Source organism: Panthera pardus, unplaced genomic scaffold (genome assembly GCF_024362965.1).
Source record: "Panthera pardus isolate Hobbes unplaced genomic scaffold, ASM2436296v1 HiC_scaffold_25, whole genome shotgun sequence".
Classification (NCBI taxonomy): domain Eukaryota; kingdom Metazoa; phylum Chordata; class Mammalia; order Carnivora; family Felidae; genus Panthera; species Panthera pardus.
In genome coordinates, this window is record NW_026526821.1 from 28598386 (window position 1) to 28625025 (window position 26640).

Sequence of the window (26640 nt, forward strand, 5' to 3'; positions counted from 1 at the left end):
TTCACGAATATGTTGTCAGGCGTTCACAGCATTGGAAGTGCAGCAATGTTGCAATCTAATCCCAATTGAGAAGCAGGTAAGATCATTGAGATGCTTGTTTTCTTGTAAACTGTGCAGTTAGTTACAAGAAGGCAAGCACTCTCCAAACTACACTAGGTAGGTCTTTAAAAAAAATAAACCACTTCCCTTTTCAAGGTTTCTTTTTTTTTAATTAAAAAAATTTTTTAATGTTTTTTGTTTTATTTTTTAAGACCGAGAGTCAGGGAGAGGCAGAGGGAGGGGGAGAGAGAAATCCCAAGCAGCCTCTGTGCTCTCCAGCCAGAGCCCAATGAAGGGCTCGAAACCATGAACTGTGAGATCATAACCTGAGCCAAAATCAAAGAGGTGGACGCCTAACTGACTGAGTCACCCAGGCGCCCCACCTTTCAACGTTTCTAATGTTTCAAATGAGTGTTTACCAAATGGATAATAGTTTTACTGTCTTTTCATGTCTCTGTACATTCATAACTGGCAGTTGGGGGGTTCCCAATGTGTTGAAAAAAGTTTCTAAAGTTCACAGAAAAATTGTTGCCTTTCCCTCTGATTATTGAGATCATGTCGCCTGGTTTCAGCTGCACCCGTCATTGTTTTGGTCCTGCATCACTGTGCAAGTGAGCACTGTCTCCATTTATCATGTTGGCTGGTCTTAAGTTCTAGGAAAAGAATTCAGTTCGGGTATGAGCTGTGGGAACAAAGAGTGAGAGACAGGAATTGATATTTTATGTGGGTGGTTTAAGGAAGGTGTTTTTAATAAAGTGACATGACTGGAGAGCTTGAAAGAGGGAGAAACGGAGCCATGCTTATCTGTAGGGGGAAGAAACAGAGGAAGGATACAATCGGACTTCCGTTTCTGTAGGATCACTGTGGCTGAACCCGGAGAGTCTGTTAGGGACGTGGCAATGGCCCAGGAAGGGATGCTGGTGGCCGGGAGCAGGGGGCAGTCCGGGAGCGAGCAGTGTGCAGGTGCTGGGTGGAGCTCCCTGGTGGGCGGGAGGAGAGCTCGCTCCTGAGAGCTTTCCAAGAATTTCGCAAGCTAGTTGTTCCACTGTTGGCAGCTTCAAATTGGCCACGTTGGGAGTGTAGACGCCACAGAAGTGGACAAGCACTACAAATCGGGCTTCTTTTTCTGTCCAGATGTAGATGGTTTAACACCGTCTGGTCGCTGGACATACATTAGGAAGGCAGATTTGAAATGGGATATAAAGAAGGAAATCAAGGAAGGCTCCTGTCTTCTGTACTGCCAGCGTGTGTACATGAGCAGGGGGGTTGGGAAGGATGAAGGTGACAGAAGAGCTAGTGTTCCCATCACAGGGAGAGGAGGGAATCTTCTCTCTGGGATTGAGGAATAGGGCAGGTAGGCAAAGAGGAAGGAGGATCCTTTTTTCCCCTTCAAACCAAGATGGGATTCGTTTCTATTTAAGAGGGATTGAAGAACCTTACCAAGGCTGGGGAGACGGGGGGTTGGCAGGAATAACCTGCTGGAGCATGGACTTGAATATGTAGTTCATGACCACCGTCCCCAGAAGATGGATGCGAGATAGACTGGTGTGTGTACCAGGACTTGCTTGTCTCATTCTAGTAAGATATCCATGTGTCAGTCTCCACAGACGTTCCCATGGCCCCTGCTCGGGAATAGGTGGGAAGACCCAGCTCTGGGGGCATCGAGGTCTTTGAGGAGGAACAGCAGGAACTGTGGGCAGCTGGGTCTCTGGGGAAGCAGGCATGTGGGGCAGGGTTGTGGAAGCTTCTAGTTGTTCCTTGTCTTAGGCTGGGCCCCTCGGGGAAGGAAGGAGGCAGCAGAGACTGAGGATGGCATGTAGCAGGGGAGGAAGGAAGGAGCCGTGGACCCATGTTCACATTTCATTATCTGCTCATCATTCCAGAAATGTTCTCCACGTGTCTCCTATGTCCTCGGTGCTGTTTTCCTCCCGGGACACCTGTAGTGAGAGGGCAGAAAGTCCCTGACATGGACCGTGCCTCCTCAGCCTTCCTCCCTAGGTCCTGATCCCCCTTCCCCATCCTTTCCAGTCTGCCCCACGGAGGGTCAGAGCGGGAGCCGTCCTCAGAGCAGCCAGCGGGCACCTGTCAGCATTCCTCTAAATGTGGACACCTTGCGCCCAAATAATCTAGAGATGGTTTCTGTGGGGTTTCCCACCCAGGTGTTGCTCACTTAGCCCACTCCCTTGCCAGAAGCTGTAGGTCTCTCTGTACATCCTTTCATAGCCCTTGACCCCATCCACCTCTTACAGGACCCAATAGTCATCCTGGGAGTTGGGAACCTCCCAGAGGGATCCCTGAGGCTCCAGAGGATATGAAGGGAGGTGCGTCACCTGCTCTTTATTCCAGGTGGGCGCTGACCCTGTGTGACCTGCGGGCTGCCCCTTCCACTGACCTGGCTCCTTCTGGGACTGACCTGGCCCTGCCCTCCTTGTCCATATCTCACCAGTGAATCCATTGCTTCCTGTGGCCATAGATGGCAGAGACAGAGACGAGCAGCAGCAGCTTGGGGCCCAGGAAGAGAGCCACCAGGAGTGAAGTGGACAGTTCTCGATCTGGAAATGAAGGGACAGGAGGCAGCATCAGAGAGGGATCCAGGAGTCCACTCCCAGGGGCCTCGACTTACTCCATCTGAGGGAACCTGCATCCATCTATGCTCTGAAGCTCATGAATTTCCCCTGTGAGAGGCTCGAGGCAGAATTCAGGATAAGAAGTACCTCATCTTGCTCACCTCTGCTCAGGCTACTGGGTGTCCTTCCTGAGGGAAGGGCTGGAGACATGAGCACTCAGTAACATGTAAGTGAGGTTTGCTGACTTGTTCCCCACACCCAATGGGGCAGGTCTGACACTCTCTTCTGAGGAAGGAACAGGCTCATAATTTACTGAGGGTCACAAGATGAGTGGGACTCTGCTGTCCTTAGGATGAATCTGAGACCTTGTGTTTGGACTAGGACAGTCCAACCTCTCAGGGTCATAGGAACGAATGTCAGCCTGGCCTCAAGTAGAGGAAGGACAGTGTCAAGGTGAGCAAGGTGCAAGTCTGCCCTTCTTTGTTCCACACGCGAGCCTCGACGACCCCATGTTCTTGTGCTGAGGGAGCCCTCGGGGTGGCCTGACCTCACAAGACCTGCTGGCTGGAGAACACCCTGGTTAGGAAAGGAAATGGGGTCTAAACCTGGGAGGGGCTTCAAACACCATCCCGCGCCCCTGGACCCCAGTACCAACATCAGGTAATGACATTGTTCTTTTGCACGTAGATCATTGGGTCTGCATGCATAACTTCAGATTCTTTGCCTTTTTACAGTGACTGGATTTTGCTCTTAGATTTACATCAAGAAATTCAAATACGTTTTTGAAATATATGGAATAATCTTAGAGGGAGGAGCAAAGACCCACCATTTTTACCCCTGGTGTGTTGGGGGACGGCAGGTCTCAGCTGGGTGGCCCTCTGGAATTTTTTCTCAGTTGAAAAAGCTGCATTGCCCATGTTTGCACCTGCTCTAGAGGGCAGCGTGCAGCAGAGGACTGGAGGAAGTTCGGGTACAGAGGTTTTGCCCCTCTGCACCATTTAAAATAAGGCAAAAATAGCATCCAGTTCGTCTGTTCTCTGTGCAAGTATGACTTTTCTGTGCTGCATTGTGTTCAATATCTCCTTTTGCCAGTCTTTCCTCCTTCTCTAACTCATACCTGTGAATGGGCACCACACCACAGTGAGGTTTCTCCCTTCTCATATGATGTTAGAGTTTGCTTCCCAATACAGTTGACCTGTGGAGTTTGTCTGGGAAGGGTCTGGAAACCCAGCTCTAATGTGCAGATACCGACCTGGGTCTCAATCAGCTGGCTGGCCAAGAGGTCCCCTGCCTGGCGGGCAGAGGAACAGGGGAAGGTCCCAGCTTTCCCTGCTATTGTCACTGCTAAAAGCTCACAGTGGTGACCTGGGATGGAGTAAGTAGAGGTCAGGGGTAACCTGGTAATCTGGAAATCGGTTGGGAATTATAAGAACTATTGGGTGGATGAGTGTTGCTGAGCATCAACCCTTCAGGGAAAGACAATGCAGAACTCAGACTGGTTGATCTCTCATGATAGGTCATGTGTGAAAGAGGACTTTTGGGCAACATTGTAGACTCCCACCTATTAGATCCTGAGGGCAGAAAAAGCTGAGGACATAATTGGGTCCAACATAATTATAAGAATATTGGTGCTACAAAGAGGATTGAATTCTCAGTTCAGTATACTGCTCTGCTAGAACAGGGCCGTGATGGGGAAATACGGGAGACAAATACTGATGTGGGATAGGGACTTTGGGGCCAAGGCATTCAAAGCCCTCAGGGCACTTGTGTCTGCTGAGGACAAGGCAGCAGCTTAGTTACTCGTCTCTGAATACAGCTTCTGAACCCAAAGAAAAAACAATAAAAGGACAGATAATTCTATGGAAACCTGGCTTTCAGAAGTCCTTGAAGAGCAATGGCCAAACTCCAAAATGTCTGGGAGACAAAAGGGAAATATCACACAATCTGAAGGCACAATAGCTTACACTGCTGCCCTCCCACCCTCACCAGCCATAGGAAAGGGCAGGTGAAGAAGACAAGGGCAGTTATACAAGATGCCTGAGAGTTTTTTAGAAATCCTGCTGCCAATATTAAATCCAACTTCAATGAGAAAATATTGGAAATGTGTCCTGCACATCAGGACACAGATCACAGAAAATAGTTTCAAAGTATGCCTGACTTAAGATGGTTGGCCCCGATTCCCCAGAGTCTGTGGTCCCTGACATGGCAAGGTAGACTGTGTGGTAACCAGCTATGGTCTTGAGTGGGTCATTATCTTGGACTATCGGAGTGGAGCCAACAGAATCACAGAGACCTTTACAAGTGAAGGAGGGAGGCAGGAGAGTGGGAGCAGGAGGCATATTGACCGCAGCAGAGGGTAGTCCGGAACGGGACCCTAGGAGCTGGAACAGCAAGGACACAGACTCTCCCCCTGTTCCCCCAGATGGAATGCAGCCCTGCCAACTCATTGTAGACTTTCTGCCTCTAGAAGTGGAAGAAAAAAATTGTGTTGTTTGAAGCCACTAAGTGTGTGCTAATGATTACAGCAGCAATAGGAACCTGATGCAGGGAGTCAGGGAAATTTAAAAAGATAGATGTGCATAAAGGGGGCAGGCATGATTTAAAATGCATAACTTCGGGGGAAAGACAAACAAGATTCAAGAGGTGCTGTTTCAAAGTTGAGTGGTGAAGGGAAGAAGGAAAAATGGGACAGGCACACGTGGCATCCTGAAAGAAGAACAGAAAGATCAGAGGACTCAGAACCTCTCTCCTCCAAATGCCCAAACTGGCCAACCAACCCCTGTAACATACCCGGTGATGCTATACTGAGAGAACAGAGGTCTCTTAAACTAGAAGTGTTATAAAATACCTCAATACCATAAACGTGAACCAAAAGATGTGCATTCTTATTCCAACCCGTTGAGCCAACATCGCAGTGACTGGAGCCCTGGGATGCCCAGGGGAGGCTGTGGCATCCTGGTACAGCAGGGTCACATAGGCATCCAGCTCTCCAGCCCAGACAACCCTAATGTCCATTTCCGGTCTTAGCACACAAGCAAGTTTGCTAGTTCAGGCACACTGGAAGCACCAGAAGTTATCAGCCCTAGTATGAGTTCTAGTGCAAGGCCAAAGACTAAAAACCTAACCCAGACCAGTCCAGAAGAGGTGGTGTTGATTTGCCTCTTCCTGCCTTCCTGGTTCCGTATAAGACTGACCCCTGGAAATCATATGAGGTCCAAGAACAGGAGGACTCTGAAAGGTGGAAGAGGAAGTCAGGCAGTCTAGATGCCTGCAGTCTGGAAGAACACAGCCCCAGGTATCCTGGCTCCACACTCCTGACTCCCCAAGTGCAGAAGGAAGTCCAGGTGTGGCATTCAAACAAAGACAGACTAGTATCAATCATCCTAGCTCCCATTTCAAAAAATGAGGAGGAGCAAAATAAACCCCAGTCAAGCAGAATGGGGAAAAAAAAGAGGAGAAAAAACAATGAAATTGAAAATACACCATAGAGGAAATCACCAAAACAAAAGAGTTTGTGGAAAAGATCAATAAAATGGAAAAACTTGTAGTAATTCTGACAATGAAATAAAAGGGAAATAGTTCCGATATCAGGAAAGAAATATGATATCACTACAGACCCTACAGACATCAAAAGGATACAAAGGTAATATGATGAGAACTCTGTGGGTAGAAATTGGACAACTCAAGAAAATGGACCAGCTTCCTCAAGCATCCACAAGCATCCAATATAAAGTGAAGAATTTGAGTAGCCCTAGCTATTCATACTCTCTCTCTGTGTATATATATATATATATATATATATATATATATATGTAAAAAGGAATTGTGGAGTCCCATGTGGTTTCACAGGAAAGTTTTTGCAAGCATTTCGAGATGAAATAAAACCAAATTTGGTACACAGAATAAAGTCTTAGAAGAAATTTTGGAAAATCCGAATATAGGTTCCATTTTAGCTGATAGTGGGAAATTACTGTTAATTTTACAAAGTATGTAATGGTACTGGCTGTGTTGAAAAACAAAAGTCATTAATCACATGACCACACAATTATGGACTCCATTTGCAACTGGATGTGCATCCATGACTGAGTCATTAGTGGACGCAGTTAGGCAGGACCTCTAGTGTTAAGAGAAGTTGTTCTCCCCTTCCTATCTCTCCTCTCCTAGTTGGCAAGCAGGGTCATGGATACTCGGTGACCCAGTGTTGACCCAGCAATGAGGACAGTGTCATGGGGTATGTTAGAAGGGAATGGGCCTTTGAAAGGTCTTCTGGAACAAAGACTCCTGGTAACATGGCTCAAACTCCTCCATATATTATAAGAGCGAGAAAAGATACAATTTGGTCATAGAAAGGGGACCTGTAGGTCTTTGGGACAATGCCCAGCTGTTATCTCTAACACGCTTGTCTTATAGGCTGGTGGTCCCTGTCCTCGGGGACTCAGGTTTCTCTTGATTGGTTTAGCCCATCACCTGGACTAAGGGCAGGACATCTTCTCCATCTGTCCCCCATTGCTCCCTGAGTTGGTCCCGTCAACTTCCAAGCTCCCAGGGTGGTTGTAGCAGATCAGAAATGAACTGGAATTGGCATAAAGTAAATGTGCAGTGAGTAATCATGATTATTGCTGGCCTGTTGTCCCAAAGCAGGGGACAAAGGTGGTTTGTGCTGTGAGCACCCATGGTCACCTGGGAGCCTGGTCCAGACTCAACACTCTGTCCTCAGGGTTCCCGTCCAGAATTTCAGAGTGGCAAGTGCAGACCTTTGCTGAGAAGGGGTTAGAAGGGTGTAAGAAGGATCGATATGAAGCCCAGGTGAGAATGAACAGAAGGAGGAGGTGGCTGGCCTGGCGTGGTGACATAATTACTGTCAGGTGAAGGTGCAGGAGGCAAGATGCTAGCGACAAGATCATCTCCCTCCCTCTGTTGTTTCCTTCTCTAATGCATGGTTATGTCAAAAGATCTAAAAAGCTATGTACCAAAATCTTAACAGTGGTCACTCTTGGAGCACGAGCTTTGGGGAGGGAAGCTCATATCAAAATTCTACTTTATGTCTGTAGACCTCTAGATTATTCTATAATAGGCATGAATGACTGCTTTTCACATAAAAAAAGAAAAGATAGAATTTAAAGTGCCAGGTCAGTTGGCATCTCGGACTCACCGTGGGTCGTATGGGCTTCCTGGTCCTTCTGGTGGGCAGAGAGTATGGGTATGGGTTTTGGTGACCACGGGCTGCCCGTCTTGCTGCACCTGGCAGGTGAAAACCACATCTTCCCTGTGGGTGGATAAATTCACCAGGAGCCAGCTCGTCCAGTTAAAGGTCCCATCCTTGTTCTCTATGAGGTTCGAGGCCATTGAGGCCATTTCTGTTCGGGACACGTGTCCGTTCTCCAACCAGGTCAGCTGTAGGTGCTGGGGGTAGAACTTCTTCACTTGGCAAATGACCTTCACCTGGTCCCCTGTCACGGGTTGCTGGGCAACCTCCAAGGTGGGTGGAACTGAAACAGCACAGAGCAGAAGCTCTGACCTCATGGAACAGACACGTCACCGGGGAGGGGGTCGAGAACTTAGCTCCCCCCACGCAGCAAGGGAATCACCCAGATCAGTGCTAGGCATACAGCTGGTGCTCAAACACTGAGGGTAGTCTTTGCATGTGAGTGAAATCCCTAAGCACAGTGCCCAGTACACAGTAGGTGCTCAAGGACTGGTAGCTCCTATTAGGGTAATGATGAGTGAAATCGAGCCCCCAGCATGCATTTGGAATCGAATAACTAGCAAAATCCATGAAATCACCGAGCACACAGTGGCTGGATTACAGTAGGTGCTCAATAATTGGAGTGGCTCTGGGAAAGTAAATCGAACTACCTAGCACGGTAGGTGTTCACCCGAACTGCCGTTAAAACAGGAGGAGGTGACGGTACCCCTGGGTGCCCGGTGGTTGGGAGGGTCTGTCAGGAGGCAGGTTCCAGGGGATGGAAGGCTGGGAGCACGGAGTGGGGGAGGGGCAGGCTGGGAGGCTTGGGGGCCGGAGCTGGGCTTGGGCCGGGGGTGACGGGCATCTACCTCGGAGGGTCTCGGACAAGTTGGCAGCCCCACGAAGAGGAGGGCCCCCCTGCAGGGTCACGTGGGCCACCTCGCAGATGACCTGGGAGCGAACGTCCCCCGGGGCCAGCGGCAGCCTGGCTGTGCTGGAGATGCTGTAGGAAGCGCTGTCTCCCTCTGGGTCCACGGTGGTCTGGGAGGCTGCCAGCTCCTTCCCGTTTTTGAACCATTTCAGGGTGACGTTTCTGGGGGAGAAGCCGTGGGACTCGCAGGTGAAGCTCACAGTCTGCTCAGGTGTGGCCCTGGCCGTGGGGCCCGACACCACGGGGGGAGAGGGTTTGGCTGCAAGAGGAGCATTTACGAGCAGTAAGCATGACTCTGGTCATCCTCAGCAACGACAGGTATGTGACACTGTGCAGAACCCTCGCATGGGTTATGTTTTAGCCCTGCTGATAGTGTTGGGAGGGCGGTGTCGGAGACTGAGTCAGGGGCAGGGCCCGCGTGCAATTCCAGCCTCAGTTCAAAGTCCCCCTTGTCTTCTCTGCCAGGGGACTTCCCACCAATCTGGGCACAGGAAGGACATTTCTGGTGGGTGTCACTCTCGGTCTCCACCTCCTCCTCCTACAGTACCCAGAACAGAGCTTGCGCATAGCAGGTGCTTAGTAAATGCCGAGTGTGGAGGATTCTGGACACAGCGACATGAGTGCTATTTGGAGGCAGATGTGAGGATGGGCCTTGTGACTAGCATGTCTCCCAGACTTTCAGTCTCTCATCCTGGGAACCAGAGGGCTGGTCAGGATTGAAAAAAGGAAGAGCTGGGAACCTGCAGACCGCGGTTCCAGATTTTCCCACTGTTTATCAGCCGTGGTGTCTTCAGCAAATAGCAAGGCCTCTCCAGGCGTCAACTTTCCTGATCCGTGGAAGGGGCTGATTCAGGGGCACCCATAAAAGCACCTGATCCTTATCTGTTGCTCAGACAGTGGAGGGCATTCTTACTGACTTGCCGTCACAACCAGGGGACGGAGCGATACTCACCGCTCACGGTGACCTGGGTGCCTGGTCCAGACTTAAACTCCACATCGGGGGCCCCTTTCTGGAACTTCACACAGTAGTAGGTTCCCGTGTCTTCCGGGGTGATGTTACTGATGCGGATGGAAAAGTCCATGTTGTTTCTCCTTGTGGCGTCTGTAACATTTGTTACTCGAGGGGAGTGAGGGTCTCCTGTGAAACTGAAGATTAACTCCCGGCCTGGCCCTGTGCCCCTGAACCACTCGACCTTCCCAGCGGGCTGCAGGGAGGTCAGGGTGCAGCGCAGAGTGGCCGTCTGTCCGGCCGCCACAGACACCGACTTCTCGGGCTGGATCACCTGCAGTTCCGCCTCACCTGCCACACCTGGGGGAGAACAAAACAGCTATTTAGCATCCTTGTGCGATCCTGTCCGTCCACACAAGTGTTTATCCACAACAGCCTTCACTGAGTGCACACCGTGAGGTCAGCACGCTGTGCGTGCATGGCATGTAGCCCTCGCGACGAGCCTGTCACACGAGACCCCGTTACAGACGAGGAAAGCAAAACAGAGAGAGATTCAGAGATGTGGCACACGCAGGCGGATGGCCCCAGCCCTCTCTGAAAGCGTCGTGCTTCGCCAAATGATCCTGCTTGTCTGTGTTCTGGCCCCTTGGGGTGTTACACTCTCTGGTCTCTTGCATTCGGTGGGGCCGTGAGACTTCTTTAGACCATTGTGTGTGAGCGGAAGTGATGGATGTAGTTTCTGGGCTGTGGGTTTAGCTTCTGGAACCTCTCTGGATCAACTTCTCTCTTCCACAAGCACATGTACAGGTGGGGGTCTTATCCATCAATCTGGATATGTGAGAGACAGTGATGGGAAGAATTGCCAACACATAATAAACATGTAGCTAGCTAAATGAAAGGTAAAGGAGTGTTTAAAATACCTAGGGTTTTTTTACTAGAAAGCAATCATATTATATTAAAATATTTCCTAACGCAGTGAAACAAATGATTAAAAATGTAGTGCCTGAAAACTGCATAAAGGTACGATTTTGTTATTCTGGAGATTAAGAGTCCAAAATTGGTGTTGCTGGGCTCAACACAAAGGGCAGCTGAGCTGTATTTCTTCTGGATGTTGATCCTTGCCATCCAAATTCTAGAAGCTGCCCACAATTCTTTTCATCTTCCCAATTTTCTATCATTCCAAATTTTTGCTTGTATTGTTACTTGTCATTCTCTAAGTTTGACTTTCCTGCCCCCTTCTTATAAGGACTCTTGTGAATAAAATGGGGCCACGGTGATAATCTGGGATAATCTCCTCATGTAAAGAGTCTAACCTAATCATTTTGGCAAAATTTCTTTGGCTGAATAAAGAAAAATATTCACATTTTATGTATATTAAGATGTGGTCATCTTGGAGAAGCCATTGTCCTGTCTCCCACACATGTCTCCCCAGATTGTTACAGAAACCAGTTACCATAAAAAATGAAACGAAAGAAAACAAACAAACAAACAAACAAACCCTTTGTATGAGTCCAAATTATACAGGCTGAGAAGGCACCATACTGCAATCTGGAAGAAGGGCTTTTCAAGCAGTGAACTGGTGAGAGTTGTGAAATAAAACTAGAAATCAACAACAGAAGTGAAATTGAATCTTCTCCAATGTATTGAAATACAAGAACACACTCTTAGGGAAATTAGAGAACACCTTGAGATGAATGGAAATGGAAATACAACATGCCAAAACCTACACTCTGCACTGAAAGCAACCATGGAGGGAAATTTATATTTGTAATGCCGACATTTAAAGAGAGGAAAGATCACAAGTCATTAACAAGTATACAGCTTAATAAATCAGAAAAAGAAGAAGAATTAACACAAAGCAAGCAGAATGAAGGAAATAAAAAGGACTAATGTAGAGATAAGTAAATTGTGAATACATGAACAACAGAGAAAATCAGTAAACCCAAGAGTAGCTCTTCAGAAACCAACATAGTTGACAAAACTTTAGCTAGATTGAGTAACAGAGAGAGATTGAGAAGATTTCATGAACTGAAATCAGATAGAAGAGAAAGACATTATTAAGTATTTTTCTATAAATGCACAGGATTCTAAAAGAGTACATCGAACAATTGTAGACCGATAAATTGGAAAACCTAGAGTAAATGGACAAATTTCTAGACACATACCATTTACCAAGACTGAATAATGAAGACTAGAAAAATGAATAGAATATCGCTAGTAAGGAGTTTGAATCAATCAACAATTTCCCAACAAAGAAAAGCCCATGATCATGAAGATTCACTGGCGAATTCTTCCAAACACTGAAAGATAAACTTAACAGTAATCCTTTTCAAAGTATTCCCAAAAATAAAAGCGGTAGGAAGACTCCTAAGTTATTTCGGGTCATCGTGAGACTCATTCTCAGGGCAGCGTTATCCTGAGACCAAAGCCAACAAAGGCACTACAACAAAACTACAGACCAGTATCTTGTCTGGATATTGATGCGACAATGCTCGACAAAACATTAGCAATTACAACTCAACAGCATATTAAAAGAATTATACACAATGACCAAGTGGGATTTCTTTCTGGAATGTAAGAAGGATTCAACATATGAAAATTATACAGTGTGATAGGCCACATTGATAGAATGAAAAAAATAACATAGTCATCATTTGATGTAGAAAATTATTTGGCGAAAGTCAACCTTTTTATGATAAAAACAATAAAAAAAAACTCGGAGTAGATGGAAGCTTACACAAAATATAAAGTCATATGTGAAGAACCTATAGCTGACATCACCTTTGATGGTGGAAATCTGAACAAGGCAAGGATGCCTGCTTTCAGCACTTCCATTGAACACAATGGAATCCTAGAGAATGCAATTAGGCAAGAGAAAGAAATAACATTCAAATTGCAAAGGAATAAGTGAAACTATCTCTTTGCACATGACATGATTTCATGCGTTGCAACCCTAAAGTTTCCACATGTAAAAACAAACTGTTAGAGATAATAATGAAATCAGCTAATGTGTGCTATACAAAACCAACAGTCAAAAATCAGGTGCATTTGTATATGCTATTGATGAACAGTCGTAAACAATTTTGCAAACCATTCCACTACGCACACATCAAAAAGTATAAAATATATAGGAATGGTTTGTGCACGGAGATCAAAGGCCTGTATGCCAAAAAGTACAAAACATTGTGGAAAGAAATGAAATGTGATATAAATAAATGGAAAAACAAATACCGTTTGTGGATTGGAAGAGTTCATCGATACTACCTAAAATGCTCTCCAGATTCAATACAGTCACCTTTTTTTTTTTTTTTTTTTTGCAAAATTTCAGAAGCCCTTAAAAATTCATATACGGTCTCAAGGGAGTGCAAGCATCAAGCAATCCTTAAACAGAACATAGTTGGAGAACTCACATCCTTTTTTAAAAAATTTATTTATTCAAATTCAAGTTAGTTAATATACAGTGTAGTGTTGTTTTCAGGAGTAGAACCCAGGGATTCATCACTTACATATAACATTCAGTGCTCATCCCAACAAGTGCCCTCCTTGTTGGCCCTCACCCATTTAGCCCATCTCCCCACCCACCACCCCTCCAGCAATCATCAGTTTGTTCTCGGCATTTAAGAGTCTCTTGAGTGTTGCCTCCCTTTCTGTTTTTATCCTATTTTTCCTTCCCTTCCCTATGTTCAATAAATGTGGAATTTATTTCTTAATTTCCACATATGAGTAAATCATATGATATTTGTCTTTCACTGCCCGACTTATTTTACTTAGCATAATACACCTAGTTCCATCCACGCTGTTGCAAATGGCAAGATGTCATTCTATTTGATCACCCAGTAATATTCTATTGTACATATATACCACATCTTCTTTATCCATTCATCAGTTGATGGACATTTTGTCTCTTTCCATAATTTGGCTATCGTTGATAGCGCTGCTATAAACATTGGGGTGCATGTGTCCCTTTGAATCAGCATTTTTGTATCCTTTGTATCAATACCTAGTAGTGCAATTGCTGGGTCACAGGGCAGTTCTATTTTTAATTTCTTGAGGAACCTACATACTGTTCTCTATAATGGCTGCACCAGTTTGCATTCCTACAAACGCTACAAAAATGGTCCCCTTTCTCCACATCCATCCAACATCTGTTGTTTCCTGTGTTGTGCATTTGAGCCATTTTCCCAGGTGTGAGTTGGTACCTCGTTGTGGTTTTTGATTTGTATTTCTCTGATGATGAGTGATCGTTAGCATCTTTTCATGTGTTTGTTAGCTATCTGGATTTTTTTTTTTTTTTTTGGAAAAGTATCTATTCATGTCTTTTGCCCGTTTCTTCACTGGGCTATTTGTTTTTCCGGTGTTGAGTTTGATAAGTTCTTTATAGATTATCTGATATGTCACTTGGAAATATCTTCTCACATTCTGTCCGTTGCCCTTTAGTTTTGTTGATTATTTCCTTCACCGTGCAGAAGATTTTTATCTTGATGACGTCCCAATAGTTCATTTTTGCTTTTATTTCCCTTGCGTCTGGAGACATGTGTAGTAAGAAGTTGCTGTGACTGAAATCAAAGTGGTTGCTGCCTGTTTTCTCCTCTAAGATTTTGATGGTTTTCTGTCTCGCACTTAGGTTATTCATTTATTTTGAATTTATTTTTGTGAATGGTCTAAAAGTGGTCCAGGTTCATTTTTTTGCACATCGCTTTCCAGTTTTCCTAGCACCATTTGCTGAAGGGACTGCCTTTTTCCATTGGATATTCTATCCTGCTTTGTCGAAGATTATTTAGCTATATATTTGTGGGTCCATTTCTGTGTTCTCTATTCTGTTCCATTGATCCATGTGTTGGTTTAATGGGAGTACCATAGTGTCTTGATGATTCCAGGTTTGTAATAGAGCTGGAAGTGTGGACTTGTGATGCCTCCAGCTTTGGTTTTCTTTTTCAACATTACTTTGTCTATTCAGGGTCTTTTCTGGTATCATACAAATTTTAGAATTGTTTGGTCTAGCTCTAAGAAGGATGCTAGTGTTATGTTGATAGGAATTGCATTAAATGTGTAGATTGCTTTGGGCGATATAGACATTTTGATAGTATTTGTTCTTCCAGTCCGTGAAGATGGAATGTTTTTTCATTTCTTTGTGTCTTCTTCAATTTCTTTCATAAGCTTTCTATAGTTTTCAGCAAATAGATATTTTATCTCTTTGGTTAGCTTCAGTCCTAGGCACCTTATGTTTTTTTTTAAAAAAAATACAATTGTAAATGGGATTTATTCTTTGATTTCTCTTCTGCCGCTTCGTTATTGGTGTATAGAAATGCAACCGATTTCTGTACATTGATTTTATATTCTGTGGCTTTGCTGAATTCATGATCAGTTCTAGCAAATTTTTGGTGGTATATTTCAGATTTTCCAACTAGAGTATCATGTTGCTCTGAGAAGAGTGAAAGCGTGACTCCTTCCTTGCCAATTTGTACGTCTTTTATTTCTTTTTGTTGTCTTATTGATGAGGCTCGAAGTTGAATATTATGTACTATGTTGAATAACAGTGGTGAGGGTGGACACCCCTGTCGAATTCCTGACTTTAGGGGAAAGCTCTCAGTTTTTCCCTACTGACAATAATACTAGCTGTGGGTCCTTGTATATGGCCATTATGATGTTGAAGTATGTTTCTTTCTCTACTTTCTTCAGGGTTTTTATCAAGAAAGGATGTGTGTTTTGTCAAATGCTTTTTCTGCATCCATTGAGAGGATCATATATTTTTCATCTTTTCTTTTATTAATGTGGCATATTATGGTGAATGATTTGTGAGTATTGAACCAGCCATGCAGCCCAAAAATAATTCCCACTTGAGCAGGGTGAATAATTCTTTTAATATACTTTTGAATTCAGTTTCCTTGTACCTTGTTGAGACATTTTGCATCCAGGTTCATCAGGGCTATTTGGCCTGTCATTGTCCTTTTTAGTGCGGTCTTGCCTGTTTCTGGAATAAGAGCTATTGGCTTTGTAGAATGAATTTGGAAGCTTTCCTTCCATTCTATGTTTTGGAACATTTTGAGATGAATGGGTGTTAACCCTTCTTTAAATGTCTGGTAGAATTCCCCTGGGAAGTCATCTAGCCCAGGAGTCTTGTTTGTTGGGAGATTTTTGATAACTGATTCAATTTCTTTGCTGGTTATGGATCTGTTCAAATTTTCTGTTTCTTCCTATTTCTATTTTGGTAGCGTTTGAGCTTCTAGGAATTTAACCACTTTTTCCAGATTACCCAGTTGTTGGCATATAATTTTTCATAGTATTCTCTTTTTATTGTTTGTATTTCTATGCTTTTGGTTGTGATCTGTCTTCTTTCATTCGTGATTTTATCTGTTTCGGCCTCCCTTTTTTTTCTTTTTAATAAATCTACCTAAGGATTTATCAATTTTGTTTATTCTTTTTTTAAATTTTTTTTTAACGTTTCTTTATTTTTGAGACAGAGAGAGACAGAGCATGAATGGGGGGAGGGTCAGAGAGAGAGGGAGACACAGAATCAGAAGCAGGCTCCAGGTTCTGAGCTGTCAGCACAGAGCCCGACGCGGGGCTCGAACTCATGGACCGCGAGATCATGACCTGAGCCGAAGTCGGACGCTTAACCGACTGAGCCACCCAGGCGCCCCCAATTTTGTTTATTCATTCAGAGAATGATTTAGTTTCAATGATCAGTTCTACTTTTTTGCATATTTGTTTTTTTATAATGTTTATTCATTTTTGAGAAACAGAGTGCAAGCCGGTGAGAGGCAGAGGGAGAGAGGGAGACACAGAATGTGAAGCAGGCTCCACGCTCTGAGCTGTCAGCACAGAGCCCAATACGGGGCTCAAACCCACGAACTGTGAGATCATGACCTGAGCCAAAGTCAGACACTTAACTGTCTGAGCCACCCAGAAGCCTCTGTCTGTTCTACTTTTTTATTTGTTTGCTTTTATATCATTCATTTCTGCTCTAGTCTCCATTACTTCCCTTCTTCTGCTGGTGTTAGGTTTGATTTGCTGCTCCTTTTATGTCTCCTTTATGTGTAAGGTTACATTGTGTATTTCGGACCTTTCTTCTTGAGATAGGCCTGCATTGCAGTGCATTGTCTCATTCCAAATGGTTTGGACTGCTGTATTTTCATTTTCATTTGCTTTCATGTATTTATTTCTTCTGTAATTTCCTGGTTAAACCATTCATTCTTTAGTAGGATGTTCTTTAATCTCAGTTTATTTAAGAGCGTTCCAAATTTTTTTCTGTGGTTGATTTCAAGTTTCATAGCATTATGATTTGAAAATATTCATGGTATGATCATGATCTTGTTGTACCTGTTGAGGGCTGATTTGTGACCCAGTGTATGGAGAACATTCCACGTGCTCTCAAGAAAAATGTGTATCTTGCGATTTTAGGATGAAATATTCTGAATATATCTGTTAAGTCCATCTGGTCCAGTGTTTCATTCAAAACTACTGTTTCCTTCTTGATTTTCTGCTTAGATGATCTGTCCATTGCTGTAAGTGAGGTATTAAAGCCCCTACAATTAAGGTATTATTAGCAATGAGTTTCTTTATGTTTGTGATTAATTGATTTACCTATTTGGGTGCTCTCAATTTGGGGGCATAAATATTTAAAATTGTTAGAACTTTTTTTTTGATGGATAGATCCCTTAATTAGGATTCAATGCCCTTCTGCATTTCTTGTTACAGTCTTTGGTTTAAAAATCTAGTTTGCCTGATATTAGTATGTCTACTCTGGCTTTCTTTTGATCTTCATTAGCATGCCAGATGATTCTCCACCTCCTCACTTAAAATCTGCAGGTGTGTTTTGGTCTACAGTGAGTCTCTTCTAGGCAGCATATAGATGGAACTTGTTTTTTTTTTTTTTTAACCCATTTTAATCCATTTGATTGGAGCATTTAGTCCATTCAGAGTCATTATTGAAAGATATAAATTTGGTGCCATTGTGCTACCTGTAGAGTTGGTGTTTCTGGTGATGTTCTCTGGCCCTTTGTCGTCTTTGTTGCTTTGATCTTTTTTATTTTTTCCTCACTCAGAGAGTCCCCATTAAAATTTCTTGCAGGGCTGGTTTAGTGGTCACAAACTCCTTCAGTTGTTGTTTGTCTTGGGAAGTCTTTATCTCTGCTGCTGTTCTGAAAGACAGCCTTGCTGTATAAAGAATTGTTGGCTGCATATTTTTCCCATTGAGCACATTGAATATTTCTTGCCACTCCCTTCTGGCCTGCCAAGTTTCAGTGGACAGGTGTGCTACTACCCTTATGTGTCTACCCTTGTAGGTTAAGGACCCTCGGTCCCTAGCTGCTCTGAGAATTCTCTCTTTCTCTTTGCATTTTCCAAGTTTCATTATGAGCTGTTCAGGTGTTGACCTGTTTTTGTCGATTTTGATGTGAGTTTTCTGTGCCTCTTGGACTTGAATGCCTGTTTCCTCCCCCAGATTAGGGAAGTTTTCAGCTATAATTTGTTCAAATAAACCCTTTTCTTTTCTTCTTCTTCTAGGACTCCTACTGGGGAGTAGGGATATTGCCTTGCTTTATGGAATTACTAAGTTCACTAAGTCTCCCCCTCATGATTTATTGATTTCCTTTCCTTTCTCTCTTTTTTGGTTTCATTATTTTCCATAAATTATCTTCTATTTCACCTATTATCTCTTCTGCTTCTTCAGTCCTCATTGTGACTGTATCGGGTCGGCTTTGCATCTCAGTTATAGCATTTTTTTATTTCAGCCTGATTAGATTTTAGGTCTCTGATCTCTGCAGCAAGGCTTTCTTTGGTGTCTTCTATGCTTTTTCCAAGCCCGGCTGGTAGTCTTATGACTGTTATTCTAAATTCTGATTCAGAGAAATTGCTTATATCTGTTTCCAGCAAGTCCTTGCGTGTGATTTCTTCTTGAACTTTCTTTGGGGAATATTCCTCTGTGTTGTCATTTTGCTAATTTTCTGTCTTTTGCATCTTTTAAAAGCTTGTAAAGTGTCCAGCACCTAAGAGTACTGCTATATTCAAAATATGTCATACACTGTCCAGGGCCTAGAACTTCATGAAATGTCTCTGGTATACGCTGTGTGCACTCTGACATTGTGTTTTGGCTGCTCTTTCCCACTGTTAAGTCTTCTGCAGAGCTCCTCCTTGCTTTTAGTGGGGATTCTTTAGACCTTTAACTAGGTATGCTTTGGTTTGCGTGTTGAAGTAAGCCTGGAAAAGTCAGGGGGGAAAAAATCCTGAAAACAAACCAAAACAAACCAAAAAGGCTGATCTCCTCCGAAAATAAAAGGGATGGTAAGAAAACAAGACAAAAATAAAGAAACAAAAAAAAGGGGGGGGAGGAGAATCAAAAAACTAAGACTGATTCCAAAGGAAAAGAAAGGGGGGAAAAAAGAAAAAAGAAAAGAAAAAAAATAAAAAGGCTTATCTAAAAACGAAAGAGCTAGAAAAGTAAATGGAAAAAAAAAAAAAAAGCAAGAAACCATGAGGCTGTCTCCAAAAGAAAAAAGGAAGAAAGAAATAAAGGGAAAAATGTAAGCCTTATCCTATTTCCAGAAGTACTGGAAATACTTGGTGTCATATCCAAGAAATCATTCCCTAATCCAATATCATGACCTCAATATAGCTGTGTTTGAGCCAACTATGAAAGCCCAGGGTCCCCCTACTTCTCTGCCATCTTAACGGATAGTAACTACTGGAAATCGTAGGTGTCATTTTGAAGCACTTAATCTTTAGTACAGTTCGTGCCTGGAGGGAGCTGGCTAAGCTGATCTTGTGAAGGAGAGGCTGGCTGCCTGGGTCAGAGTCAGTCTTGCCCTAGTAAATAAGCATTTGTCATACCCAGAGCCGGGGTGGGGACAGATGGGGTTTTGTGTGAGTAGGTCCCGCTTCCACTGGGGGCCGCTGCACTGCTCTCTGAAGTCCCACCGTGTTCTCATGGGGAGAAGGGGGGAGGGAATGGCGCCACCCCAATCTCATCCCAGGACTGGGGATCTCACACTTCCCGCTGTTCAGGCAACCCTCACAGAATAATGAAGGCACTCAAATTGCCCTGCACCATAGAAATCCTTTTTTTCTTTGGTGTGGGACTGGGATTCAAAACCTGAAGTCTTAAAGGACCCAGCACTATGCTGATCCAGTCCTGTCCTCCAGGGGTAGAGCCTCTCCAGACTGTATCTGGAGTCCCTTGTCCCTCAAAAATAGTCCCCTGCCTGCACAGTGCATGAAATCTATGGTGCAGCACAGCAAAAAGCAGCAAAAGTTACATTCCCCTTGGATGTATCTTTGTCCATTGATAATGAAAGGCCTTTCACTGATGCATGCAGGGTCTTTGGTCCTCGGAGAAGCAATATACCCTCTTCCAAAAGTGCTCCAGGAAGGGGAATGTTCTTTTCCAACGCACCTTGGAGATCCCTACGCTCCCAGGCCAAATCCTTTCTCCCCAGGAGCTCACACCACACCTCCACCCAGAGAAAGTCATGCACTTCCCAAACCTCAGAGTTTGAGCTCCAAATGCTGTTTGCAAAAAATCCCTGTGACACTCAGTACATCCTTCTCCACAGTCCATGCTCCAGAGAGCTTTTCCTCTTGTGCAAATTCGATGCTGCACTTTCTCAACCCATCTCTCTTTCCCTTTTCTGTCTCCGTGGAAAGGGTTGCCCTCCTCTCCATGGCAACACTATTTTTCTCTCACCCACTTCACGTCCACATACCTCACACCTGCCACACTGTCTCCTTGCAACTGAGGAGATCCTTCTGCCACTGCACGGATCAGTTTCTTGGGTGTTCCAAGTGTTCTGACCTCAATATAGGTGTGCTTGGAGAACTATGAAAGCCCAGGGTCTCCCTACTTCTCTGCCATGTTAGTTCCTCTGAGAACTCACACTTCTTGATTTCAAAACTTACTACAAAGTGTTATAGTCAGATTCCTGTGGTACTGAAAATATCATAGAGATATAGAGCAATGGAATAGAATAGAAAGCCTAGCAATAAACCCACACATACGTGGTCAAATGATTTTCGACAAAAGTGCCAAGATCATGCAACAGGGGAAAGAACAGACTCTTCAACACAAGTTGCTGGGAAAACTGGATATCTACATGCAAAGAATGGGGTTGAACCCTCACCTTTCTCTATATAGATGAATGAACTAAAATTGGATGAAGGACCCAGCACTATGTTGATCCAGCATACATGTAAGAACTAAAACTATAAAATTCAGAGAAAAAAACCTGTAGACAAAATTCATGATATTGGATTAGGGAATGATGTCCTCGTATGACCCCCAAAACACAAGTAACAAATAAAAAAATATACAATTTGGACTTTATCAAGATTAAAAACTTTGCACAGCAAAAGTCAATAGACGATATCATAAGTGAAAGGAGAACTTACAGAAGGAGAGAAAGTATTTGCAAAGCCTATGTCTGAGACAGGATTAATAACCAACATATGTAAAGAACTCCTACAACTCAACAACAAAATAACAAACAGCTCAATTAAAAAATGACCCAAGGACTAGAAGAGCTATTACTCCAAAGAAGATATTCAAACAGTGAATAAACCCATGAAAAGATGCTCAACATCACTTGTCATTAGAAAAATGAAAATGAAAACCACAATCCCTTTGAATAGCTTTTATCAAAAACAAAACAAAAGAAAGAAACACCAAAATGAATACAAGAAAATTAAACTTCAGAAAATAAAGATTGAGTGAGCTATGGAGAAATTGCAACTCTTGTATGTCATGGGTAGGAATATATAATGGTGTAGCCACTCTGGAAACAGTGTTCGTGTTCATGTAGAATTTACCACAGGATCAACCAATTCCACTCTTAGGTAAATACTCCCGAATTAAAAGTACGTACTGAGATACTTGTACATCCGTGTTTATAGCAGCATGATACATGATAACCGAAAGGTAGCAGAAAGAATTCATATCTATGCATAAATGGATGGATAAACAAAATGTTGATGTAGACACATACAATGGAATGTTATTCAGCCTTATTAAGAATGGCCACCTGATATGTTCCCTAATTGGATGAACCTCGAAAATATCATTCTAAGTGAAATATGCCAGAGACGAGGACAAATACTTGATTCCACTTACGTGAAGTATCTAGAAGGAACAGCTTCATAGACACAAGGAAGTAAGATAGAAGTTGCCGGTGGCTGTGGAGGAAGGAGGTGTGGGGAATTCTTGCTTAATGGGTGCAGAGTATCTGCTTAGGATGTTGAATAAATTCCTGAAAGGTACAGTGCTACTGGCTTCACAACTATGTGAATACCAGTGAATTGTATCCTTAAAAACGGTTGATGTGATACAGATTTTATGTTATGTATATTTTAGCACAATAAGAAATACGTACTGAAATAAGGGGATCACCCGATGTGGTGCCTTTGAATTGGACTAAATGACTCAAGGAAAGAGAAAATGTGTTGCTCTAGGGGCTGGCAGATTTGAGAAAATTGCCCTTGAAGGGGGAGATAGAACCACGGGAGTAGCTAAAGCAAGGGCAACAGCAGGCTTCAAACTCATGTTCTGAACAGAGTTGTGGACGGTCGGCTGTGTCTGGACAATGAGTTATGCCTTGAAGGGACACCAGTCATGTTTGGGGCCAACACTGAACTTCAGGGGCCAGATTATGCAGCTGGATTTCACCGCCTCCGTGACAATCCGGTGGCTGGAGACCTAGAGAAATACACAATCGTTCCTTCTTACTTGAGATGTCCTAAAAACTTCAGCAGGATATAAATCAGAGGAGCAGGTTGCTGCGACACCACACTTACATCCTGTGTTCTGTTTATTTCTCAGCTACTCCTCGGGGAGAAAATTTGTGGTTCGTTCTTGCAGCGTGTGAGCTGGGAAAACCCTGGCAGTTAGCGGTATTTGCAACTAAACGTGTCTCCTAAGGAGAGACCACGCTATTACTGGCAAGTCTTTGGTGTGCCAGGAAGATCGGGTACTTTGGTTTGTGAGTCTGGAGAAGGAGATTGGGGCTATGAAGCTGAACTGCTAAACAAAAATGGGAAGAAGTAGGACTGCATATGGGAGGGAGACATGGAGAAAACAAGGGAGGGCAGAGGTGAGAGGGATCAGAGCGTCAAGAGGAGCCCAGGAAACGTGTCGACTCTGCCATCTGTGTGTTTATAATTGTCATATTTCCATCATGGGGCCAGGCCTTGCTCCTTCTCTCTGGATTTGTATGTCCAGCCAAGACTCAACTTCTTTCTTAGATGGAAGCAAACCTCTCACGGTTAACACTGTCCCCAACTGAACTCCTCGGTTTTCCCCCACATCCTTGTACATCTCAGATGAGGCACCTTATTCTCCGAGATGCTCAGGTCCAAGCCCTTGGGAACCAACCTCTCTTTCCACCCCAAATCCTATGCATCAGGAGATCCTGTTGTCTCCCCTTCTGTCTGTACCCACAATCTGACCTCTTTCCCCTTCCTCTCCCGGCTGCTGTCTGGGTGCAAAATGCTTTTCCTTGTTTGCACGAACACGACGAACTCTTGAATGTTCTAGTCGCTTCTGTGTGTGCCCTATGGCGTCTAATCTCAACCAAATGCTAGCATAAGTTAAAACTCATGGAGGATCATGTCATTTCTGTCTTCAGAACCTTGCAGTGGCAACCATTGTACTCAGAGTGAAAGCCCAAACCCTTGAACAGAACAGGAGGATTCTACTCTCCTGCTGTTCCCGTGCTGTTCGGGAAGGCTCTTCCCCCAGAAGATCACATGGCTCACACCCCAACTTCTTGTAATCTTTGCTCTAAACTCCCCGTTCAGTGATGCCCACCCAGGCTACCTCTTTAAATACATCCCACCCTGAAGAGTCTCTCATTGTCTTCTCCAGCTGTACTGTCATGTTTTTCCTTAACACTCATCACTTGCTAGTATACTATGTGATTTACTTATTTGGTATGTCTGTTGTTTCTTTTCCATTTCTCCACTACAATACAACTTCCGTGAGGGCCACTGCTTTCCCTCTTTTAAATTTTTTTTTTTAACGTTTATTTATCTTTGAGACAGAGAGAGACAGAACATGAACGGGGGAGGGTCAGAGAGAGAGGGAGACACAGAATCTGAAACAGGCTCCAGGCTCTGAGCTGTCAGCACAGAGCCCGACACGGGGCTCGAACTCACAGACCGTGAGATCATGACCTGAGCCGAAGTCGGACGCTCAACGACTGAGCCACCCAGGCGCCCCTGCTTTCCCTCTTTTAATAACCAGTATGCCCTAAGCTCATGTGACAGCTCTTGGCACCTAGGAATTATCCAGTAAATATTTGGGTCATGTGTGAATTGCCCAGTATAACCCCTTTCTGAGACCCTGCCATCTATTTTCAGTGGAGAATTTCTCGGAAAAATATATCAGAATCTGGGTTTCCCATGAAGAAGACTTGGGGGAAAGTGCCAGAGAGAAGCAAACCACAAATGCTCTGTCTTCCCCACATCCCACCCTTCCCTCCACCCATTGGCAGATCTGCAGAAACCTCATGGGGATGGAAGTGGGGCCGTAGGGTTTGAGAAGAGCCATGGTTAAGCCTGTGAGATCTAGAATCAGACTGCCTGAGTGCAAATCACCACCCTGCCATTCACCACCGAGTGACCTTGGACTTTTCTGTGCCTCCTTTTTTGTCTGCGAGGTAGGGGGGACGTAGTGTCTACCTTGGATACAAAGATCACAGGACATAACAGACACGTGCATTTCCAAGTGGGTGTTGCACGTGGTGAGTGCTCAGGAAATTGGAAAGTTATTTACACATGAGATTTCTTGAGGCATGTAGGCGTCAGCTGACACTAGATGATTGGGATCAGGATGTGAATATGAATAGAATTGCAGGTGCAGATCATACAGGCAGGAGTCCCCACATACTCTACCCCCTTTTTTCCTCCCCACCCCGGTCCAGCATGGAGGAGGACCTTCAAGGTAGTAATGCACAAATTTCTCCTCATTTTACCTAGAGGGAAGTTTGCTTGTCCCAATACCTGGTGGTGAGTGAGCAGTTAGTTTAGAGAAGTAGAAAAAGGGGGTGAGTAGCTGAGAGACAGGGAACCAAACACCTGTTCAGTGTGCATTTCTTTTTTTTTTTTAATTTTTTTTTTCGTTTATTTATTTTTCAGACAGAGAGACAGAGCATGAACGGGGGAGGGACAGAGAGAGAGGGAGACACAGAATCGGAAGCACGCTCCAGGCTCTGAGATGTCAGCCCAGAGCCTGACACGGGACTCGAACTCACGGACCGCGAGATCGTGACCTGAGCCGAAGTCGGACGCTTAACCGACTGAGCCACCCAGGTGCCCCTCAGTGTGCATTGCACATAGAGTGGATGCGATGTGAAGAGAACAAGAAGGAGAGTGTTGTCAAATATCCCATATGTTTGCATATTCACTTGTGTGTACCCTTTCTCAGGTACTCCTATGTGTACACACAGACACACACACACACAGACACACACATGCACACACACACAAGTGCATTCCCAGGTATGTATTAAGTGTAGCCTAGCAGCTAGTATATAGATCATTTTGAGGATCAAATGAAATTGTAATACAGGTTAAAAACTCAGCAAAATATATGGCACATAGGAAACATCCAACACATCGTTAACCAAAGTTTGGGAGGACACACAGCAGAACTGGAACTCTGGAGACCTCGGAGTGTGCTAAGTGATACCTCTTCTTCTGTTTCCCTCTCTGTATTTTCTGATGTTTGTTTAGTTAGCCTCCACCGAGAAGCCGAGCAGCATAACACGGTGAAAAGAATGAACCGTGGAGCGGGGTGGCCTGGACGTGAATCCCGGCAGCTGTACTGACTTAGGTAGGTGACACAGGGCCAGTTCCACTCTCTGCCTGAGTTTCTCCATCTGCCAATCGGGAGTACAGTCCTAGCTATCAGGCAGGGGTGTTGTGAGAATTAGATCATTTAATACCTACAAACTTGTCCTTGTGACAGATTGAAGCCTCCACTGTCTGGATGCCTCTGGTAACAAGCTGTAGGTGATGGATGCATAGAGGAAATGCTCAGATCCCCGACTTCCTGCTCTCAGATGACACCCAGTCCTTGGTCTTCTGTGGCAGCCCTGGGTAGCACACCTCTGGTTACCTGGAAGCCCTTGATGTCCAGGGACATGGGAGATGTTGTGGGATCAGGAAGAGGGGATTGTACCCTAAGGCTGTGCTTACCTGTGAGTCCCAACAGCAGAGCCAGCAGCAGGTAAGGAGGCAGGTGGGGCCCGGAGGCAGGGACCAACATCATGGTGGCCTGAGGACCCTCTCTCTGTGCAAATGTGTGTGCTGGGGAGAATGGGCCTCTGTTCTGTGGTGAAAAAACCCCGCCTCCTTCCGTGATTAAGAGGAAGCACCTATGGTGGGGTGATGGCTGTGAGGCAGCAATCTGCTTCTAGATTGTGAAATAGAAGTCAGGCAGAGAAGGCCTCACTTGGTGAAGGGTCCTCTTTTCTTTTTCAGAGAGAGTAGAGAGGCCCAGGAGAAATGATGCTTCCCTCCTACATGGGGCCTCTGTCCCCATCCAGTGGACCTCTCTCCCCTGCCATCTTGAGGCCCCAAATTGGGTGTAGAGATTATTTAGAAAAATTGATAAGAGAAAAGAATTTGTATGTGCTCTCCTCCAACCAAAGAAAGAGGAAGTGGGTTATATGTCCCATAAATCACACTCCCAGGCATTTATCTGAGCAGAGAAGACCATGGCCTCACAAAAACCTCGCGTGAATATTTAAAGCATCTTTCTTTGGCATAGGAAGTAAAGGGAAACATCCAAAATGTCCAGGAATTAGGGAATGCTTGAACAAACTAGTGGATTCATACCAGGAAACACTTCTCAGCGCTAAGAAGGAATAAATTATTTACATGTGCACAACTTGTAAGTTTCCGAAGGCATTATGTTGAGTGAACAAAATCAATCTCAAAACGTCACGTACTGTGGGAATCCACTTACACAACATTGTCGAAG

At 44.4% G+C, this 26640-nt stretch overlaps 1 pseudogene; it reads right to left on the reverse strand.

Annotated features, from left to right (window-relative positions):
* Window positions 1-1077: 1077 nt before the first annotated feature.
* Window positions 1078-25953, reverse strand: LOC128773484 (signal-regulatory protein beta-1-like; annotated as a pseudogene).
* Window positions 25954-26640: the final 687 nt, after the last annotated feature.